This window comes from Rosa rugosa, chromosome 1 (assembly GCF_958449725.1).
Source record: "Rosa rugosa chromosome 1, drRosRugo1.1, whole genome shotgun sequence".
Classification (NCBI taxonomy): Eukaryota; Viridiplantae; Streptophyta; class Magnoliopsida; order Rosales; family Rosaceae; genus Rosa; species Rosa rugosa.
The window spans coordinates 38,101,958-38,123,421 of NC_084820.1; the positions used below are offsets into that span (position 1 = coordinate 38,101,958).

Consider the following 21,464-nt stretch of genomic DNA (forward strand, 5'->3'; position numbering starts at 1 on the left):
TCCAAAATGAGTCCGGATACATTGTCTAGGTTCATGCCTAGATATTTGGCCGAAAATTAAGAGAAAAATCAGAAATAATCTTGGGAAAATCAGCAACAATATATTAGGGATTGATTTTGGAGCTTTTTGATTGGTTGGATGACACACAGAGCTGACGTGGCGCTACGTGATTGGTCGAAGCTGTGTGGCAAAGCTTGGCCATTCCCCTATATAAACCCCCTTATGCTAGACGTTTAAACACCAACAACCACAACAAGAACAACACCACAACACCTCTTCATTCAGAAAAATTCTCTCCATTCTCTAGTTGCAAAGTTCTGCGTTTTCAAGCAAGGAGAGGAAGAAGAAGAAGGAGCCGTGAAGATCATATCCTCCATCATCCACCTTAAAGGCTTGCTTCCAAGATTCAAGATCCAACCATCTAGCTCTCCATCTCCATCTCCATTCACGGTGTAATTCGTTCCTTTTCCTTGTAACCATTTTGGTTTCCTTGTTTGATTTTGTATGAACTTGTTTCTAGTTAACCTAACGTTTAGGGCGAAGTTTAAGCCCAATTTCTATGTTTAAATAAAGTTTTCAGATTCTATTATTGTAATTCGAGAGTTGCTTATGTGAGTTTGTTTAATTAAATTTGCTTTATAGATATCTTTTGTATTTTAATCTTATGTGGTTCGAAACACTTAGGGTTTTGATATGAATGGTGCTAGATTTAAGAACATGAAATCAACTTTTTGTTTTGTGTAACTTGAATCGAAGTAGTAAAGGTTTTGGACAAAAATCGAATTTAATTGAAGAGGATTGCAATTAGGTGGACTTTTTCATACTAAGTTGCACACTTGAGTTGATAGCCTTTCTATGTGTTTCATGCGTTAAACATGTCATGATTGACTAGCTTTCTAGGGCTTGATTACATGTTTGATAGGATTAATCTTTGTGCTTTCACTTAGGTTAATTAGCATTGAAAAGTAAAAAATGGGAAATTATTTGCTTTCGAATATTTCACATGATCAACTTCTTTCTCATGACTTAGATGAACAATTATAGGGTTTGAATCGAATTTGATTACATGGAATTGGTTTTGATTTTTGTTCCTTGCGTTCCACCCTTGTATATATGTTTTTACGTTTTCTTTCTTTTATTTATTTTAATTTTCAAAACTCTAATTCTTAAACCCCCTTTTATTTCGTTATTTGTATATATTCTTTTTGTAAATAATACTTTTTACTTTTACTAATTAATTAATTGTTTTTGCAATTACAGGTGTACCCTCAATCCCCGGTTAGAACGATCCCTACTTATTCTATACTAACAACTACATGCAGGGTTAAATTATGCGCTTACTTATAGCGTATCACTAGATCATCCTATTCAGTCAATTGGACTTGACAATGCTAGAGAGTTTACATCGAAGACTTTCGATGGTTATTGCATTGGGACTGTTGTTGGACATCATATTCCCATGAACACACCTAAATGGTCTCGCGGAAACGACTACGATGGTAGCCCGGATATTGGTAATGCGCACCAATCTCCTTATATCCGCGTGGGGTGATGCAATATTGCATGCAGCTATACTAATTCGTCTACGACCCACCGCCACTCAATCTACCTCTGCATTACAACTAGTGACTGGGTACAAGTATCTCGTACTTAAGCATATTTGAGTGTACCATTTATGTGCCAAATTGCACTGCCACAGCTCTCGATGGTGGGTCCTTACAGACGAATGGGCAACTACGTTGGATTTGAGACTCCAATAATCGTCCGCCACTTAATGTCCTTGTTAGGTGATCTCCTTACCGCTAGATTTGCGGATTGTCATTTTGATGAGACAGTCTTCCCATTGTTAGGGGGAGATAAGAACACGGATGTTCAGCAAGAACGACAAAAATTGTCGTGGTCTGTCCCCACTATGTCTCATCTTGATCCCTGCTAATGTGACGAGATCAAACATATCTGTTGCAAACATATCTACAAGGATGGACGTCCTTACGAAAGGACGTAGCGCCACCCTACACGGAGGTAGGCATGACGCCAACGCCGTAGAGAGCGTCACTCTAGCGTTACAGGCCATGGCCCCAGCTACGATGCATGGGAGGCCCGTGGGTTCGAATGATAATTTGGCACAACCCAATCATTGGATCATCGACACTCAAAATCCGTCTCATGAAAATCTTTCAGATTATGGTTATTGACAGGACCCACCCCGGATTTCACCCTGAAATCCGAAGTGGCCCTGCGGGGCCCACCTTAGAAGAAATTCGACCAAAAATTTGGCGGAACTTCCCCTAAAATGGGCTACCCAAAACCTGTAGAAAGCATTTACACTTCTAAATCAAATCATCCTTATACTTCTGGAGCCACCCTGCTCCCCAACTCAACACCAATCTCCAATTCACATAACACAAACCTCAACTTGAAAAACATAAATCCCATAGGTAATCAGAGCAATTCTAATAGAAAGGTAAATAAGGACAACCTAACTCAAAGGCAACCGCGGAAGCTAGGCTGTTGACTATGCCTCAACTCCAATGTACGCCCGACCTCAACTAATTTCGCCTGCAAACTGGGCATTTGAAACCGAAGGGCCCAGGGGAAAGTAATTGAAAAACACGTTAGCGTGAGTGGACAAAAATAAATAATTTAATATGAATAAACCAAAATAAAACTTTATACTTTCCCACATTTTTCGATATATAAAAAAATCCGGATGCATGCAACATTTATAAAACACTTAAGAAAATAACCCGAAAAACGTTGAACTCCAGAAAACCGACTAGCCCCGCTAGTCACAACAACAGAGTAAAAGATTGAAATTTCAATACTCGAAAATATAAGTCCAGCCCCGCTGGTTAAGAAAACTCAGACTAGTCCCCGCTAGTCAAAAATAGTATAAGTAGGGGAAGATGATAGCCATACGAATAAGCCACTCAGGCTTGGTTGGGTGATAGCCTCCCAGGCTAAAGAACTCCCATAACTCCCGTAATATACCCTTACGCCACTAAGTGTAGCGATAGGATACTGGGCTACAGAATTACTGTCACAGAGACAGTAACCTGCGCCACAAAGGCGGAAGGGCTACGGTGATCCCATCACCGCGCCACAAAGGCGGAAAATCAATGCTAGCATGATAAAATCACCCCTCAGTATGGCACAGGGAAACATAACCGAAAATCCAGTAAATCCAAAATACATAAGGCTTCCCCCATCTCTCGTAAAAGAATTTCCAACGACGTGTCCCACACGCCAAAAGTATCTCCAAATCAATAGCAAAAGGCGAGAAATAATAATAAATCGTAATCCCCGTAAACCGAAACAAAACAAATTCTAAAATCATCATCAAGGCATTCCCAATGCCAAAATCGAAAGTCGATAAATAAATAGGAAAGATCAATAAATCAACGGCGTGTCCCACACGCCAAAATATTCTCGGGTCAATAATGAATAAGCAAGGAAGTTCAATAATGAACTAATATTCCATTTTGGAAAATACCCTGGAAAATACTTTATTGAAAAACAACATAAATCATAATTTCAAATCCGAGCATAACAAAATTAATATCCGAAAGTCATAACCGAGATAATTCATAATCAATCTCAGAAAATCATTATTGAAAGCAAAACCACGAGATAAACCGAAATAAATTTCCGAAATCCATTCGTATGCTCGAAAGTAATATATTAATTAGGTAAAGCATTAATTCAAGAAAATAAACGCATGCATCATTATTTAAAACAAAAGTCCACTCACAGTACTATTCCGACGGTCACGTATACGAGTTCCTTTATCGAGCCAGAGCCCGGTACGACATCCTGTACACGATTATATTCCGTGAATAATTATTCAACAATTTAATATGATTCCTAAAATCAATTCCTCATAATTACATCTCCACTTCTTCTCGGATGCAACCCAAATTATACTACTAATACCAATTCGTTAATTTAAAGGTTCCAAGGCAGAACCGAGAGATATCCGACGGCCTGATTCTCGTAATTCGATAATCGAAACCCTAAACTTCAAAAATTCATAATTAATTCCAAGCTTCTCCAAAATTCACCAAATTTCATATACAAGCTCTACAATATTTATAGGATTTAATGGGCTAAAAACTGGAATTAAAACACAGCCCAACACGCCTCCACGCGCCACCCACAGTGGTGGCGCGTGGGGCTCACGCGCCGGTGGCCACCACCTCCAATGGCCACCAAATTTGGACAGTAGCTTCTACTCTACAAACCCAACCAACTTCCTAACTACAACATCATCCAATTTTACCTTGAAACAGTCGAAACCGGCTGGTGAAGTTTTTCCAGAAAAACTCAAGAACCCTAGAATTTGAAATCGTCGATTCGACCTCCACACTGCAAATCGTGACTCAAGGCTAGGGGCAAAACAATCCTGGGCAAAAACCGAACCTTCGATGGTGATTTGGTGGTCGGGGACGGCCGGAAACGGTGGAATCGCCGGAAAGCTCAAACTGCCCCCGTGGACTTCCTTGCTTCGATTCGGGGTTTTCCGGCCAAATTGTTGAAAACCAAGGGCACCAGCGTGTTGAGGGGAAGGAGGCGACCCCGTGGTGGCCGGTTTTCCACCGGTTGATGGCCGGACGGCGGAAAATCGAAGGGGAAAGCAAACCGCCCGAAGAGGAAAGAGGGAGAGATCGGGGGAGAGGAGAGAGGAAGGTAGGTTTCCGGATTTGGAAACCTACCACAGTAAAATTTCCAAATTTATATATTTTTTTATCATGAACAGTAAATTTCTTAAATCACTCAAAACTTTCGCATACGAACTCCAATTTTTACGTACCACATATGCCCGCGCTCGGGTTAACGTCCTCTACAATTTTCATGAAGGAAATTTTCTCAAATTTTGGCCCGATCAAAAAGTCAACTTTTAGGGCCACTAAAAGTACTTAAACGACAGTAAAAGTGAAAATAACGGTCGTTTACCGTCCAACTAACTTGTAAATTGGTAATTTAAGATACGGGACGTTACAGTTATGGTTGGGGGACGTCTCAACATCAAAGTAGAAAAGAATACTTCAATTCAGGGTTAATTCGATAATTCTATTCATCCCACAATGAGGGTATATATATAAGTACAAAGGAGTAGTCTAACTCTAATAGGAAACAATCTTTCCATAATTACAGGATATCCTAATTAAATAAAATCCTAATTACATACAGATTTACAGCGATTCTACACTCCCCCTCAAGTTGGTGCATAGATGTCTATCATGCCCAACTTGTCAACTGAGCTGTCAAATACCTTCCTGGACACTCCTTTAGTAAGAACATCAGCTAATTGCTCCTCTGAGTTTACAAATGGAAAGCGAATAACCTTTCTGTCAAGATTTTCTTTAATAAAATGACGGTCAACCTCCACATGCTTTGTTCTATCATGCTGAACTGGATTATGTGCAATCTCAATGGCAGCTGTATTATCACAATGCAAATCCATAGGCTTTTTAAGCTTGTAACCCAGGTCTTTCAAGACATTACGAATCCACAACATTTCACAGACTCCGTGTGCCATACCTCGGAACTCAGCTTCTGCACTTGATCTAGCAACAACTTTCTGCTTTTTGCTACGCCAGGTGACAAGGTTCCCTCCAACAAAAGTGAAGTACCCAGATGTAGAACGTCTGTCAGTTTTATCACCAGCCCAATCTGCATCTGTGTACCCAATAACTTCCAATTCATCTTTTTTCTGAAACAGTAACCCTTTACCTGGCGCCATCTTCAAGTACTTCAAAATACGAAAGACTGCATCCATATGCTCTTCACTAGGACAATGCATAAATTGACTAACAACACTCACAGCATAAGCAATATCAGGTCTAGTATGTGAAAGATAAATCAACCTTCCTACAAGACGTTGATACCTCCCTTTGTCAGTTGGAACTTGATCAGGATAAATAGCAAGTCTGTGATTCATCTCAATGGGTGTCTCCATTGGTCTGCAGTCCAGCATCCCTGTTTCAGCAAGTAAATCAAGGACATACTTCCTTTGTGAAAGCAAAATCCCCTTCTTAGGCCTTGCAACTTCAATACCCAGAAAATACTTCAGTTGTCCCAGATCCTTCATTTCAAACTCCTTTGACAGATACTTTTGCAATTCATTCATCTCTTTCGGATCATCCCCTGTAACAATCATGTCATCAACATACACAATAAGAGCTGTAATCTTACCATTCTTGCGTTTGATAAACAAGGTATGGTCAGAATTGCTCTGTCTGTACCCAAAGGCTTTCATGGACTTTGAAAATCTTCCAAACCAAGCTCTTGGAGACTGCTTCAGGCCATACAAAGACTTCTTCAATTTACACACCTTGCCAACATCACTTGGGTAATTCTTAACACCTGGGGGCATATCCATGTACACTTCTTCCTCCAAATTCCCATTAAGAAACGCATTCTTCACATCAAACTGGTGCAAGGGCCAATCTTTGTTTGCTGCAAGTGAGATTAGAATCCGGACAGTATTAATCTTTGCCACAGGTGCAAAAGTCTCCTCATAATCAATCCCATAGCGTTGTGTATATCCTTTGGCAACCAACCTCGCTTTGTATCTATTAATAGTTCCATCTGCATTAAGCTTCACAGTAAATACCCAACGACATCCTACAGTCTTCTTTCCAACCGGCATAGGTACTAGCTCCCATGTTGCATTTTTCTGAAGAGCTTCCAATTCTTCATTCATCGCCTTTGTCCATTTTGGATTCATCAATGCATCCTGCACGTTACTAGGAATAGATACAGTAGATAATTGATCAACAAAAAGTGCATGTGACCCAGAAATCCTATGGTTAGACATAAAATTAGCTATAGGGTATTTAGCTTTGGCTTTGATATCTGGTTCATATTGTTTCTTAGGAATTCCCTTGGTAACCCTTTGTGATTTCCTAGGTTCGACACTTTCTAACCCAGAAGACTCATTAAAGTTTAGGGGTACCTGAGGTGGATCATTCTGACTGGGATCTTCAGTTGGTGGGGCAGAAGGGGGAATATCTTGTGTGTGAGCTTCGGATACGTCTTGATTTTGTTTCAAACTATCCAGAAAAGTCGTCTCTTCTGTCTCGGAATTCACAACGCTCTGTTCGACAGTTTCAGCAGTTGCATTCTCTGTTTCGGAATTCACAACACTCTGTTCGGCAGTCGCATTCTTTGTTTCGGAATTCACAACACTCTGTTCGGCAGTCGCATTCTTTGTTTCGGAATTCACAACACTCCGTTCGGCAGTCGCATTTTCTGTTTCGGAATTTACAACACTCTGTTCGGCAGTTGCATTTTCTGTTTCGGAATTTCTACCTTCAAATCGTTCCTCCAAATCTTCCAAGTCTTCAAAGACATCAAAATTAATAATAGAACAAGGATTCCCTTCATAACCTCTCTCCCCCTGAAGGGAAGACTGAGAAGCTCCCCCTGAGTAATATGGCTCAGATTCACGGAATGAGACATCAAGAGATATATGTATAGTGCCAGTAAGAGGATCATAACATCGATAACCCTTCTGGAAGTCAGCATAACCAACAAATATACACTTACGGGCACGGGGATCAAGCTTGCTACGTTGAGGCTTGGGAATATGAACATAAGTTGTGCACCCAAACACCCGGGGCTCCAAATTAGGCACAGAAGGGATGGTCAAAAGTGTATGAAGCTTCTGATGAGGATTCTGAAACTCAATCACCCGTGAAGGAGTACGGTTGATAAGATATGCTGCTGATTTCACTGCTTCGCCCCAATAGGACCGAGGTACATTCATGCCAAACAAGGAAGCACGAACAACTTCCATCAATTGCATGTTCTTCCGTTCTGCTAAACCATTCTGTTGAGGAGTATAAGAATTGGAGGTTTGATGACGAATTCCATGTGACCGGCAAAACTCAATCATAGGGCCATTCACAAACTCTCCACCATTGTTAGACTGAAACACTCTGATGGATTGTTGATACTGAGTTGCCACCATTTTGTGAAATTCGGTAAACATTCCAAATACATCACTCTTATTCTTCAGTAATGACACCCATGTCATGCGAGTGCAATCATCAATAAACGTTACAAAATACCGAGCTCCAGAAAGAGAAGGAATTTTCGCAGGACCCCAGACATCGGAGTGAATCTTCATAAAAGGAACAGGACTTTTATTAAGGCTTGGTGAATATGAAATACGGTGACTCTTAGCCAGTTCACAGATGTCACAGTGGAAATCCAATTCACTAACAACTGAAAACAATTGAGGTTGCAGCTTCTTAAGATAACGAAAGGATAGATGACCTAAACGGCGATGCCATAACCATACAGCTTCCTTCGTATTCTCTACCCCGTTGATCTGATTAGCTTGTCCCAAAAGATGCTTCTGTTTCTTTCCAGTCTCTGTCAGATCCAGATAGTATAATTTCCCCCTTCTAACACCATAACCAAGAATCCGTCGAGTCAGAATATCCTGAAACACACAGAAAGACGGATAGAAGGTCACAATACATGCAAGAGCTAAAATAACTTGACCAACAGACAGGAGATTATAAGCTAGTGATGGAACAACTAAGACAGATTCAAGGGTTAAGGTATCAGATAAAGCAATAGAACCTTCTCCGGTGATCGGAGTTGGAGTACCATCAGCAGTAGAGACAAAGTCTTGAGGGGAACGTCTAAGGTTTTGCACAAGACTTGGGTCATTGGTCATATGGTCAGATGCACCTGTATCAATTATCCATGTACTATTAAATGTAACATTACCCTTCATACCTGACTGCGCTACATTAGCGGAGGCATTGTCTAGGTAAACTTCCTCTGTAGTAGCAACAGCGGCCTTGCCCAGATTCTTTCGCGGTTTCTTGGTGAAGTCCCACCAATCAGGGTAACCAATCACTTCATAGCACCGCTCCTTGCTATGACCTAATTCCCCACAGATAATGCACCTTTTGTTTGCATATGGATTTGGTTTACCCAGAAGACGGCGTTGAGAAGGTCCTGAGAAGCCTGGAGGAGGACCCTGTTTGCGTTGAGCCATAACAGAAAATTCGGTAGTCACCGAATGCCCAATAGCCTGTTTCTCTGATTGCATCATTGAGGAATTCATGATTTTAGCAGGTTTGGATTTTCAAGGGTTTCAAGATGGATATGAATGTTTTGGAAAAGAAATTTTTTTTTCTTTTCTTTTTTTCGAAAAAAGGTAGGGTGATGGTGGTTTGAAATTCAGGATGGTTTGATTTCAATGGTGGTGGTACGCAGCGGTTTGTGGTGTTCTTCCGGATTCAGGATTCAAAGGATGCAGCGCAAGTTCAAAGGATTGAACCTGCTCTGATACCAAGTAGAAAAGAATACTTCAATTCAGGGTTAATTCAATAATTCTATTCATCCCACAATGAGGGTATATATATAAGTACAAAGGAGTAGTCTAACTCTAATAGGAAACAATCTTTCCATAATTACAGGATATCCTAATTAAATAAAATCCTAATTACATACAGATTTACAGCGATTCTACAATCAAAACCTATTCCTGAGAATATAGAGCTCTTTGAAAATTACACTAGTGTACATGAGACGTGGGATATAAACTCCACCATGATTGATGATGTATTTGAGTATTTCATAGTGCATGAGTTTGTTGAGTCAGATGATATCAAACCACGCTCCGTTAATGAATGAATGCCAACGTAGAGAGATTTGGCCTCAATGAAAAGATGCGATCCAGGTTAAGTTGGATTTTCTAACGAAGAGGAAGGTTTTCAAGCCAATGATGCCAACACCTCCTAACATAAAACCTATTGACTAATGGGTTTTCGTTAGAAAGTGTGATGAGAAAAGGAGATGGTAATCTCGCCTTATGGCGCAAGGCTTCTCACAAAACGCCCTGAAATCTACTACGATGAGACATATTCTCTCGTAATAGATGTCATTGCACTCCACTACCCTGTTAGTTTGATAGTTTTCGAATAACTGAACATGCAGCTTACGAATGTGGTCACTACGTATCTCTATGGGATCTAGATACGGAATATACATGAAGGTTCATGGTGAACCTCATTTAACGAAGTCAAGTGGCTCTAGACCACTGAGCGCGGTTGCAATAAGGTTGAAACGCTCACTAAAATGACTACTTGATTGGGAAAGGATATGCCCGCGCGTTTCTAAGACAAGTGCCGGATTCTATCACGGTTCCTGTTGGACATGATCTTCATTGGAAGCCCTTAAAGAGTTAAGGGAAACCGCTGAACACTTGAAATCCGAGTTTGAGATGAAGGAACTTGGGAGAACACGATTATGTCTCGGTTTGGAACTTGAGCATGTGTTGATAGATGCTTAGGCGTTTTGACAATGTCAACTCTTCAAGCACCCCCATGATCGTCCGTAGTCTTGATCCTGAAAATGATCCTCTTCGTCCGAAGGATGATGACGAAGATGTGCTAGAGGCAAAGGTGCCCTGCTTGAGTACAATAGGCGCATTATAGTAATGAGCTCAATGCACAAGACCGGACATCTCATTTGTAATGAACTTTTTAGCTAGGTATAGCTGAAAAGTGGTCAAAAATGCAGTCATATCTTCTAATTTCTTAGCTATTGAGTATTTTATTGGCCTAATTTAATCTAATTATATCATATTTCTGATTTAATAGGTTTGATACTTGGATGATGGAATTGGACAATTAAAGGCCCATTGCTGCACTTGGACTTGGAGGTGGACACGTTGACTTATGTGGTCAATTGCCAATATGTATAATTAACTTTGGAGAAGAGATAAGCCTCATGTGACCAGCATTCTATCCTTTTCTCCACTCTTTTAAAGACACTCCTCCTGCACCCCAAGCTCTCTAAATACTCAGCATCAATAACCCTTAATTAAGGGGGAGTGAAGGAAACTGAATAAGTATGAAGAGCCCAATCTTCGTGAAATCAGAGAATCAAGATGGACATCATTTCAAGACGGAAGAAGATCTCCTAATTAAACCAGATTCTGAGAAGAAGTGGAAAGCAATTAAACTTCATCAAATGGCTCCTAATATTTTGGGGATTGGATTCTTCTTCAGATTTTCTTGGGCAAAAGTCAAGATTTATAAAGTGAGGTTGGAGCAGATTTCTCTTCTCTCTCTTTTCTCTTGAACCATTGTTCATCTTCTGCCTTTTACTCTTCCAAACTCATGGATCATTTTGTTGCTTTCATTTTTCTTATGCAGAACTAATCTCCTAGCTAAGGCTAGGGGAGAAACTTTGGATTTCCTATGTAGTTTTTATTAGTTTGATTCGACAAGAACTTCAATGCAAATTCAATTTTTGGATGTTCACTTTTAATTTCTGCTTTTACTTTTTGACTGATTGGTGGGTATTTGATAATCTATTTAATAGGATATTCAGCCATGTTTTTCCTATTGTGTAGTAAAAATATCCATGCTTTTGAGATTAAGTAGAGTTGCAGATTGATAGATAATTTCGTTGGAATTGTGTCTTGATTGGTTGTTGCCGTTAGTTACAGGTTATACTTGAACTATTCCTAGAGAAATTGATTGGGTTTTGTGTGTTTGAACTACCTTAAATTGGATTCATCTTTAGTGTCAGTTCTCTTGAATAAATTTTAAGGAAACGAATCGAATTGATAACATTGCATAGGTGATTTAAGGTGGAACCCCGAAACCTTAGTTTCTGTCATTATTGAATTTTCTCTTCAACTAAACTCATTCAAATTGTTTTCTTTTCAGTTTATTCATCATTTTGTGTTTTTCTCACTTCTCTCGGCGGAAACGACACTCGTACTTCTGAGTCTATACTACTACGCGACTCCTGCACTTGGGATTAGCAAGCAATTTTTGGCGCCGTTGCCGGGGAGCGTTTGAGGAAGCACGCAGAATACTTCTACATTTGGTACATTCGTTCCATTTTCTTTTTAATTTTGTTAGTGTTAGTTAGTTTAGTTTGTTTTCATTCTTATGCGTTATAAAGATCAATTAGGTAGATTTGCTAAAAAGCATGAGTCTTAAACTTTGTTTGGAGATTTGTTTGAGTCTTCGAGTTCATCTGCATCATCTGTAAAAATGGAAGATGATGACAATAATAATGTAAACAATGACAAAAACAATGTTCTGAATAATGTGCTCAACAATAATCTGCTTCCCCCACCTCCTTCACCTAGGACTTTGCAGACTTACTTGCATCCTGCACGTAATGCTCAGCCTTCTTGCATCATGTTACCACCTAACATGCCCAACATTGATTTTAGACCTGCCATTGTTCAACTTCTTCCTGCATTTCATGGTTTGGAAAATGAAAATCCGTATGTACATGTTACGGCATTCGAGGAAGCAGTTACTGCATTTTATGATCAAGTTGCAGCCGTTGATTTTGTCAAACTAAAATTCTTTCCATTTTCTTTGCGGGACAAGGCAAAAGCTTGGTTGTATTCTTTGGGGGCTAGATCTATAGGTTCTTGGGCTGAAATGACTGAAGCATTTTTCAATGAGTATTTTCCTAATCATAAGACAATGGCTTTAAAGAGGAAGATCGCTAATTTTGCTCAAAATGAAAATGAGTCATTGTATCAAACTTGGAAAAGATTTAAGGAACTCTTGAGTTTATGCCCACATCATGGTTTTGAAACTTGGCGGTTGGCCAGTTGCTTTTATGAGGGACTTCTCCCTCGTGACCGTAAGTTTATTGAGTCTATGTGCAATGGAAATTTCCTGAAAAAAGATCCTGATGAAGCCATAGTGTTTTTAGATGAGATTGCTAAGAAGGCTCACCAATGGAGTGACTTTTCTACTTTTGAGAGCACAGATCGCTCTAAGCCCTCCACACCTTCTGTGAGTAAAGGAATTTTTCAATTAAAAGAAGAAGACCATTGGAAGATGAAATATGAGACCTTACTTGCTGGTTTGAATAAATCTCACGTGCCTCAAACGGTTAGTTGTAATCAAGTTTGTGATTATTGTTATGAGATTGGTCACTTTGGTCAAAATTGTCCTTCTTTGCAGGTGATGAATGAGCCACAAGTCGCTGCATTGGGAAATTTTCAGCGACAATATTCACCTTATTCAGAGACTTACAACCCAGCCACAAAGAATCATCCCAACTTTCGTTGGAGGAATGAGTCTCACCCCCAGGTAAGTGTCCCTAACCCTCAATTTTCAGCACCTAATACATTTAATTCTAAACCATCTCTGGGAGACACTCTTCAGACATTCATGCAAGAGCAGCAAAAACAAAGTCAAAGGTATGATGCAATGTTCACTAAATATGATTCTATGTTTGGTCAGATAGTTGAAGAGAATAAGGAAATTAAGAATCAGATTTCTAAATTAACCAATTCTCTTGCTTTTAATGAAAAAGGGAGGTTTCCTTCTAATACTGAGCCAAATCCCAAATGTGTCAATTCGGTTGAAATAGTTGAGCATGTTGATTCTATTATTCTTAGGAATGGAAGAACAATTGAAAAATGCACCTCCTGTTAAAGAGGTAGAGAAACCTAAGAGTAAAAGTGAATTTGATGAGTCTAAAGAGAATGAAATTGTTGAAAATCATTCTGTGCCTGTACCATTTCCCAAAGCTTTACTTCCTTTAAAGAAAGTGAATCAGAATTATGAAATTTTTGATCTTTTTAGACAAGTAAAGATAAACATTCCCTTGTTAGATGCAATTAAGCAGGTGTCATCTTATGCAAAATTTTTGAAAGACTTGTGCACTGTGAAAAGAAAGTATAATGTGAAGAAAACTGCATTTTTAGTTGCTCATGTTAGTTTAGTACTTCAAAGTAAAATTCCTCCAAAATACAAAGATCCCGGTAGTCCTACTCTTTCTTGTGTCATTGGAGAACATTTTATTGATCGTGCTTTACTTGATTTGGGTGCTAGTGTAAACTTACTTCCTTATTCAGTGTACCTGCAGCTAGGTCTCGGTGAGCTTAAGCCTACAAAGCTTAAATTGTAGCTGGCTGATCGTTCTGTAAAAATTCCAAGGGGAATGATTGAGGATGTTTTGGTCCAAGTGGACAAATTTTATTATCCTGTTGATTTCTTTGTTTTGGACACGGAACCTGTTTTACACACTGAAAATCAAATCCCTGTTATTTTATGACGTCCATTCTTAGCTACATGTGATGCTAACATTAGTTGCAGGAGTGGAGTGATGAAATTGAGTTTTGGAAATATGACAATGGAAGTTAACATTTTTAATGTGTTTAGGCAGCCATATGGAGATGAGGAATGTGAATTTGTTGATTTTATTGGAACTCTAATGCATGAACAGTTTAGAAAATTTCCTCATGAATTCACCTGATTCTAATGCTGCTGAAATTGCTGAAATAAGTTCATATTTTGATTCTTTTCAGGTTCAAGGAGTGAATGGATGGACGCCTAAGTTTGAGAAGCTTCCACCGCGAGTTGAGAGCAAACCATCAAGTGTAGAGGTGCCAAAACTGGAGCTGAAACCTCTGCCAGTAGGCCTAAAACATGCATTCTTGGGTCCAAACGACACTTTTCCTGTGGTAATATCCTCTTTACTTACTGTTGAACAGGAAGGTATGTTGTTAAATGTCTTGAAGGCCCATAAATCTGCTATGGGTTGGTCTATTGCTGATATTAAGGGAATTAGCCCTCTTGTTTGTACATATAAGATTTTTTTAGAAGAGGATGCTAAACCATCTAGGGAGCCACAACGTAGACTAAACCCAAATATGAAAGAAGTTGTTAAAACTGAGGTCTTGAAATTGTGGGATGCGGGTATTATTTATCCAATTTCTGACAGTAAATGGGTTAGTCCTACACAGGTTGTACCCAAGAAATCTGGAATAACAGTGATCAAGAATGATAAAAATGAATAGGTTCCTACGAGGATTGTTTCTAGTTGGCGCATGTGCATAGACTATAGGAAACTTAATTCCGCAACTAGGAAAGATCATTTTCCCTTACCTTTCATTGATCAAATTTTAGAAAGGGTTGCAGGCCATGAGTTTTATTGTTTTCTAGATGGTTACTCAGGTTATTATCAAATTAAAATTGCCATTGAAGATCAAGAAAAAACTACTTTTACATGTCCATTTGGTACGTTTGCTATTTGGTTTGTGTAATGCCCCTGCCACATTTCAAAGATGCATGATTAGTATTTTCAGCGATATGGTAGGGCAATTTCTTGAAGTTTTCATGGATGACATATCTGTTTTTGGTGATTCATTTGATGAATGTTTGTCTAATCTAGAAAGAGTGTTGATAAGATGTGAAGAGAAAAATCTTGTTCTGAACTGGGAAAAGTGTAATTTCATGGTCCCTTCTGGAATTGTTCTTGGTCACATTGTCTCTTCTAAGGGAATTGAAGTAGACAAGTCTAAGATTGAACTGATTGCTAAATTACCTGTTCCAAAGAGCATAAAAGATGTTAGATCCTTTTTAGGACATGCTGGTTTTTATAGGAGATTTATAAAGGATTTCAGTGCCATATCTAGACCTTTGTGTAATCTCTTGTCTAAAGACACTCCATTTGTTTGGATTGATGCTTGTCAAGTTGCTTTTGAAAGATTAATTGCATTGCTCACTTCTGCTCCTATTATGCAATCGAAAGATTAATTGCATTGCTCACTTCTGCTCCTATTATGCAATCACCTGATTGGAATTTGCCTTTTGAAATTATGTGCGATGCTAGTGACTTTGCAATAGGGGCTGTTTTGGGGCAAAGAAAAGATAAGAAACCATATGTCATTTACTATGCAAGTAGAACTTTAAATAGTGCTCAAATGAATTACTCGACAACTGAAAAAGTGCTCCTTGCGGTAGTATTTGCATTAGATAAATTTTGTGCTTACCTTGTTGGATCGCCTATTGTTGTTTTCACTGACCACGCAGCTTTAAAATACCTTCTCACCAAGAAGGATGCTAAGGCTCGACTTATTAGGTGGATTCTCCTACTGCAAGAGTTTGACATCACTATCAAAGACAAAAAGGGAGTAGAGAATGTGGTGGCAGACCATTTATCTAGATTGGTTTTTGATGAAAATCCTGACTTGCAGCCTATTAATGATTCTTTTCCTGATGAGCAGCTTTTTGTTATTTCGGAATTACCTTGGTTTGCTAACATTGTTAATTATCTTGTCACAGGTAAAATCCCTCCGGATTGGAATGCACAAGATAGGAAAAAGTTCCTGGTGGAGGTACGCAGTTTCTTTTGGGATGATCCTTATTTATTTAAATATTGTGCAGACCAAATTTATAGGAGATGTGTACCTGAGAATGAAATGCATGATGTGATTTCTTTTTGCCATAATGAAGCATGTGGTGGTCATTTTTCTGTTAAAAAAAACAGCTGCTAAAATTTTGCAATGTGGATTTTATTGGCCAACTCTGTTTAAGGACACCAATGTATATTGTCGAACATGTGAGCGTTGTCAAAAGTTAGGAGCGATAACTCTTAGAAATATGATGCCATTGAATCCCATTTTAGTCATTGAAGTATTTGATTGTTGGGGCATTGATTTTATGGGTCCGTTTCCTTCATCTTTTGGATATCTATATATCTTGGTAGGCATTGATTATGTATCTAAATGGATTGAGGCTATTCCTTGTCGGAAAAATGACCATAAAACTGTTTTGAAATTTTTGAAAGAAAATATTTTCTCTAGACATGGAGCACCTAGGGCTATTATTAGTGATGGGGGTAAGCATTTTTGCAATAAGCCTTTTGAGGCCTTGATGAAGAAATATGGAGTTACTCATAAAGTGGCCACCCCTTATCACCCACAAACAAGTGGTCAGGTTGAACTTGCCAATAGGGAAATAAAACAAATTTTGGAAAAAACAGTGAACCCAAACCGCAAGGATTGGTCTTTACGACTAATTGATGCACTTTGGGCTTACCGTACATCTTATAAAACCCCAATTGGTATGTCCCCTTATAGATTAATCTATAGAAAAGCTTGTCACTTACCTGTAGAATTGGAACACAGAGCTTATTGGGCGATCAAGACATTTAATTTTGGTCTGAATGATGCAAGTTCTCTTAGGAAACTTCAGTTGAATGAATTGGAAGAAATTCAGAATGAAGCATATGAAAATTCTAGGATTTACAAGGAACGAATGAAAGTTTTCCATGATAAGAAAATTTTGAGAAAAACTTTTGAACCTGGTCAAAAAGTTCTTTTGTATAATTCGAGATTGCATTTGTTTCCTGGTAAGCTTCGATCTAGGTGGACAGGTCCGTTTGTGGTTAAAAGAGTTTTTCCATTTGGTGCTATTGAAATTGAGGACTCAAAGAATGGTAATGTGTTTAAAGTCAATGGGCAGCGTTTGAAACCATTTTTGGAGAATATTGTTCTAGAGGATGAAACCATCTCTCTAGAGAATCCTATCTATGCAGATTGACTTGTTGGACTCTCAGTCCATCTGTTGTAAAGTGTAACATTGTTTTCAGTTTTGTTTGTTTTTCTTTTCTTGTCCGGTCACTAACAAGTTGCAGAGTCTTGCTTGGGAACATCTCCTTTTAGGTGCACTCATTCCTACTCACTCTTTCCTTTTATTAACTTGTCTGTTATCTTTTGCTATTGATTGACACATTGAGGACAATGTTTATTTGAAGTTGGGGGGAGTAGCAACTTGTCAGTTTTGTCTTAGTGTGTTTATGATTACTGTTCATAGTCGTCACTGTTCACATAGTGTCCAAAAAAAATGAAAAAAAAAAATAGTTTGTGTCATAATTCCTTTGAGGTTGCTTACTTCCCAATACGATGATGAGACATTAGTGATACTTCCTGTATGGCATGGAGAAATACTTGAGATTTTGGTGGTTAATTTGAGATATGAGCGTTAGCTTTGCATGTTGTCATTTTGCGAGATAATCTTCATGACATTTGGGGTTGTTTCAGCCACGTTAGTATTGTTCAAGGTTTTGGAATTTACATGGACTGGAAAGTCATAAAATAAGTGGAGACTTATAACCCAAAGTGAGATTTGAGCTATTCTTTTATTGTTGAGGGTTATATATGAAATCTTATTTTCTTTCTGTGCTAAATATATTTTCAATGATCTCATTATTCTTCTATTTTGATCAATCACCGAGAATTCATTGCCTTGGATTATTACACTAGAACTTTCTTTAATGTCTCTCGAAGCGTAAAAGTTGACCACATGATGACTGGGAAGGGATTAAGGCACTTAGGATTACCGCCATTGCCATATATGCTTGTGTCCTATACAATCATCCCCTAGATAACCATTTTGAACCTTAAAATAAGCCTTTTTCATTCTTAGCCATATTCTCCTACCATGCTCCAGTATTGGAGTTGAGCCACATATACAAATCCATCCGCTTATTTTTTGAGAAATGTACTCACAGAAATGTTCTTCTTTTGATTATTGTTGTACTATTGTTGGAGAAATGGTTAGGGAAGTTAAAAAAAAAAAAAAAATGAAGGGTGAAATTTTGTGCTTTTGGAATCTGTGAATATGTGTGCACAGTCTTACGTACTATATGTATGCAGATTTAATGAATGAAGGGAGTAAAAAAAAAATGTGCAGCAGGAAAAAATGACATAAAAAGGGCTGCTAGTAAAAAAAAAAAATCAAATTAGAGAGAGAAGATGAGTATGCGTGATTCATTGCAGATTATTTAGATGCAGACTCATAGAAGGCAAGATTAATTATTTAGTGTATAATTTGAAGGTCTCCAATAGTTTCTCAGGAATTCTTTGAATATCATATCCGTTCTTTGTTTAGCCATGTCCCTAGCCCCATTACAGCCCTATATAAGACCTCTATGATCTTGGGCGTTGTGTGGTACAATTTTGGAGAATAGATAGAGAGGGAACTATGGGGTGTAATCCGATATTCTCAATGGTGATTGGTATCTTTTCATGAGATCTATTTTATTTTACCAGAAAAAGCTATTTTTCATGACTATATGTGAGACTCTTTTCATCCATGTACATCAATTCTTCTCACATATGCATTGAGAGAAACACCTAACCAACTTCTGAGCGATTTTATTCTGAGTGATATATCCTATGTGAGAGTTGAAGTTGAGGCTTGCTTATGATGATTTGGTTTGTGTCGAAACTGAGACCTAGAATGGTACTGATTGTGGCTGGGCAATTTTAGGTGTTTATGAGTTGAGTCTGGCATTTGGACAACGTGTGGAGCTCTTGCTCAGTCTTCTTTTAGCTCTCTGAAATTATGATATTGGATGATTTGATTCTGTGTTGACATATATTTTTGGTTTGTATCTCTGAGTTTAATGATGGGAAGTAGTATTCTCTTGGAATTGATGTTTGTGGGTATCATCTCTGGAAAACCCTCACGAGACTATAACTCGTCTGCTAAGGAATTCTTAGTGGAGTTAAAGGCTTGTTGCATATGCTAAATGCAATCGTGATCCCTACGAAAGTGGCTTAGGTAGTTTGGTTTTTAGTATTCTTTGAGTTGGAGAGTCATCTTGAGTCGCTGTCAATTGCTAGAGACTAGCAATAAGCTAGTTGGGGGTGTGATAACTGGTCAAAAATGCAGTCATATCTTCTAATTTCTTAGCTATTGAGTATTTTATTGGCCTAATTTAATCTAATTATATCATATTTCTGATTAATAGGTTTGATACTTGGATGATGGAATTGGACAATTAAAGGCCCATTGCTGCACTTGGACTTGGAGGTGGACACGTTGACTTATGTGGTCAATTGCCAATATGTATAATTAACTTTGGAGAAGAGATAAGCCTCATGTGACCAGCATTCTATCCTTTTCTCCACTCTTTTAAAGACACTCCTCCTGCACCCCAAGCTCTCCAAATACTCAGAATCAATAACCCTTAATTAAGGGGGAGTGAAGGAAACTGAATAAGTATGAAGAGCCCAATCTCCGTGAAATCAGAGAATCAAGATGGACATCATTTCAAGACGGAAGAAGATCTCCCAATTAAACCAGATTCTGAGAAGAAGTGGAAAGCAATTAAACTTCATCAAATGGCTCCTAGTATTTTGGGGATTGGATTCTTCTTCAGATTTTCTTGGGCAAAAGTCAAGATTTATAAAGTGAGGTTAGAGCAGATTTCTCTTCTCTCTCTTTTCTCTTGAACCATTGTTCATCTTCTGCCTTTTACTCTTCCAAACTCATGGATCATTTTGTTGCTTTCATTTTTCTTATGCAGAACTAATCTCCTAGCTAAGGCTAGGGGAGAAACTTTGGATTTCCTATGTAGTTTTTATTAGTTCGATTCGACAAGAACTTCAATGCAAATTCAATTTTTGGATGTTCACTTTTAATTTCTGCTTTTACTTTTTGATTGATTGATGGGTATTTGATAATCTATTTCATAGGATCAGCCATGTTTTTCCTATTGTGTAGTAAAAATATCCATGCTTTTGAGATTAAGTAGAGTTGCAGATTGATAGATAATTTCGTTGGAATTGTGTCTTGATTGGTTGTTGCCGTTAGGTACAGGTTATACTTGAACTATTCATAGAGAAATTGATTGGGTTTTGTGTGTTTGAACTACCTTAAATTGGATTCATCTTTAGTGTCAGTTCTCTTGAATAAGTTTTAAGGAAAAGAATCGAATTGATAACATTGCATAGGTGATTTAAGGTGGAACCCCGAAACCTTAGTTTCTGTCATTATTGAATTTTCTCTTCAACTAAACTCATTCAAATTGTTTTCTTTTCAGTTTATTCATCATTCTGTATTTTTCTCACTGCTCTCGGCGGAAACGACACTCGTACTTCTGAGTCTATACTACTACGCGACTCCTGCACTTGGGATTAGCAAGCAATTTTTGTATAGCTCTGCGCCAACGCGACGCGATTGGATTGGTATAAAAGATATCTTTCGATACTTGAGATGTACGATTGATATAGGCTTGTTCTATCCCTATATAGAGATGATGGATTCGGACCCATCACACACCAGGAATGCCACCAACACTGGCCTGCGTCCTTTATCCCCATCCCAAAACAACAGTGGTATTTTGGAAGGTTTTGTTGATGGTGGGTATCTCTCTAACCCACACAAAAGTCATTCCCAAACTGGTTATGTGGTCACCATGGGCAAGACTGCGATATCTTGGAGGTCTGTGGAACAGACTATTGTCACTATATCCTCGAACCATGCAAAAATTATTGCTCTTCACAAAGTGGTTTGTGAATGTATATGGATTGGATCCATAATTACGCATGTTCGAAGCAATTGTGGTTTGAAGTCTACCACAAGATGAGCCTACGAGCATTTATAAGGATAATGATAATTGCTTTGGACAAATGAAGCAATGCTACATCAAAGGCGACAACATCAAGCATAATCAGCAACAACAGACTCTCCTCAAGATCAGAGCGACTAGGTTCGATATCAGGACAGTGTGACAGACTTGTTTACAAAGTCATTGCACAAATCCACGTTCGAGAAACATGTTGCAAGCATTGGTTTGCGGAAGTTATCCGAACTCTCATGACCGTGGTCATCAGGGGGAGATGTCTACATGTTGATCACGAAACGTGAAGG

The 21,464-nt window shown here is 38.5% G+C and overlaps 1 pseudogene; it reads left to right on the forward strand.

Moving 5' to 3' along the window:
- The first annotated feature begins 10,536 nt into the window (after positions 1-10,536).
- On the forward strand, positions 10,537-17,459 carry LOC133724828 (uncharacterized; annotated as a pseudogene).
- Positions 17,460-21,464: the final 4,005 nt, after the last annotated feature.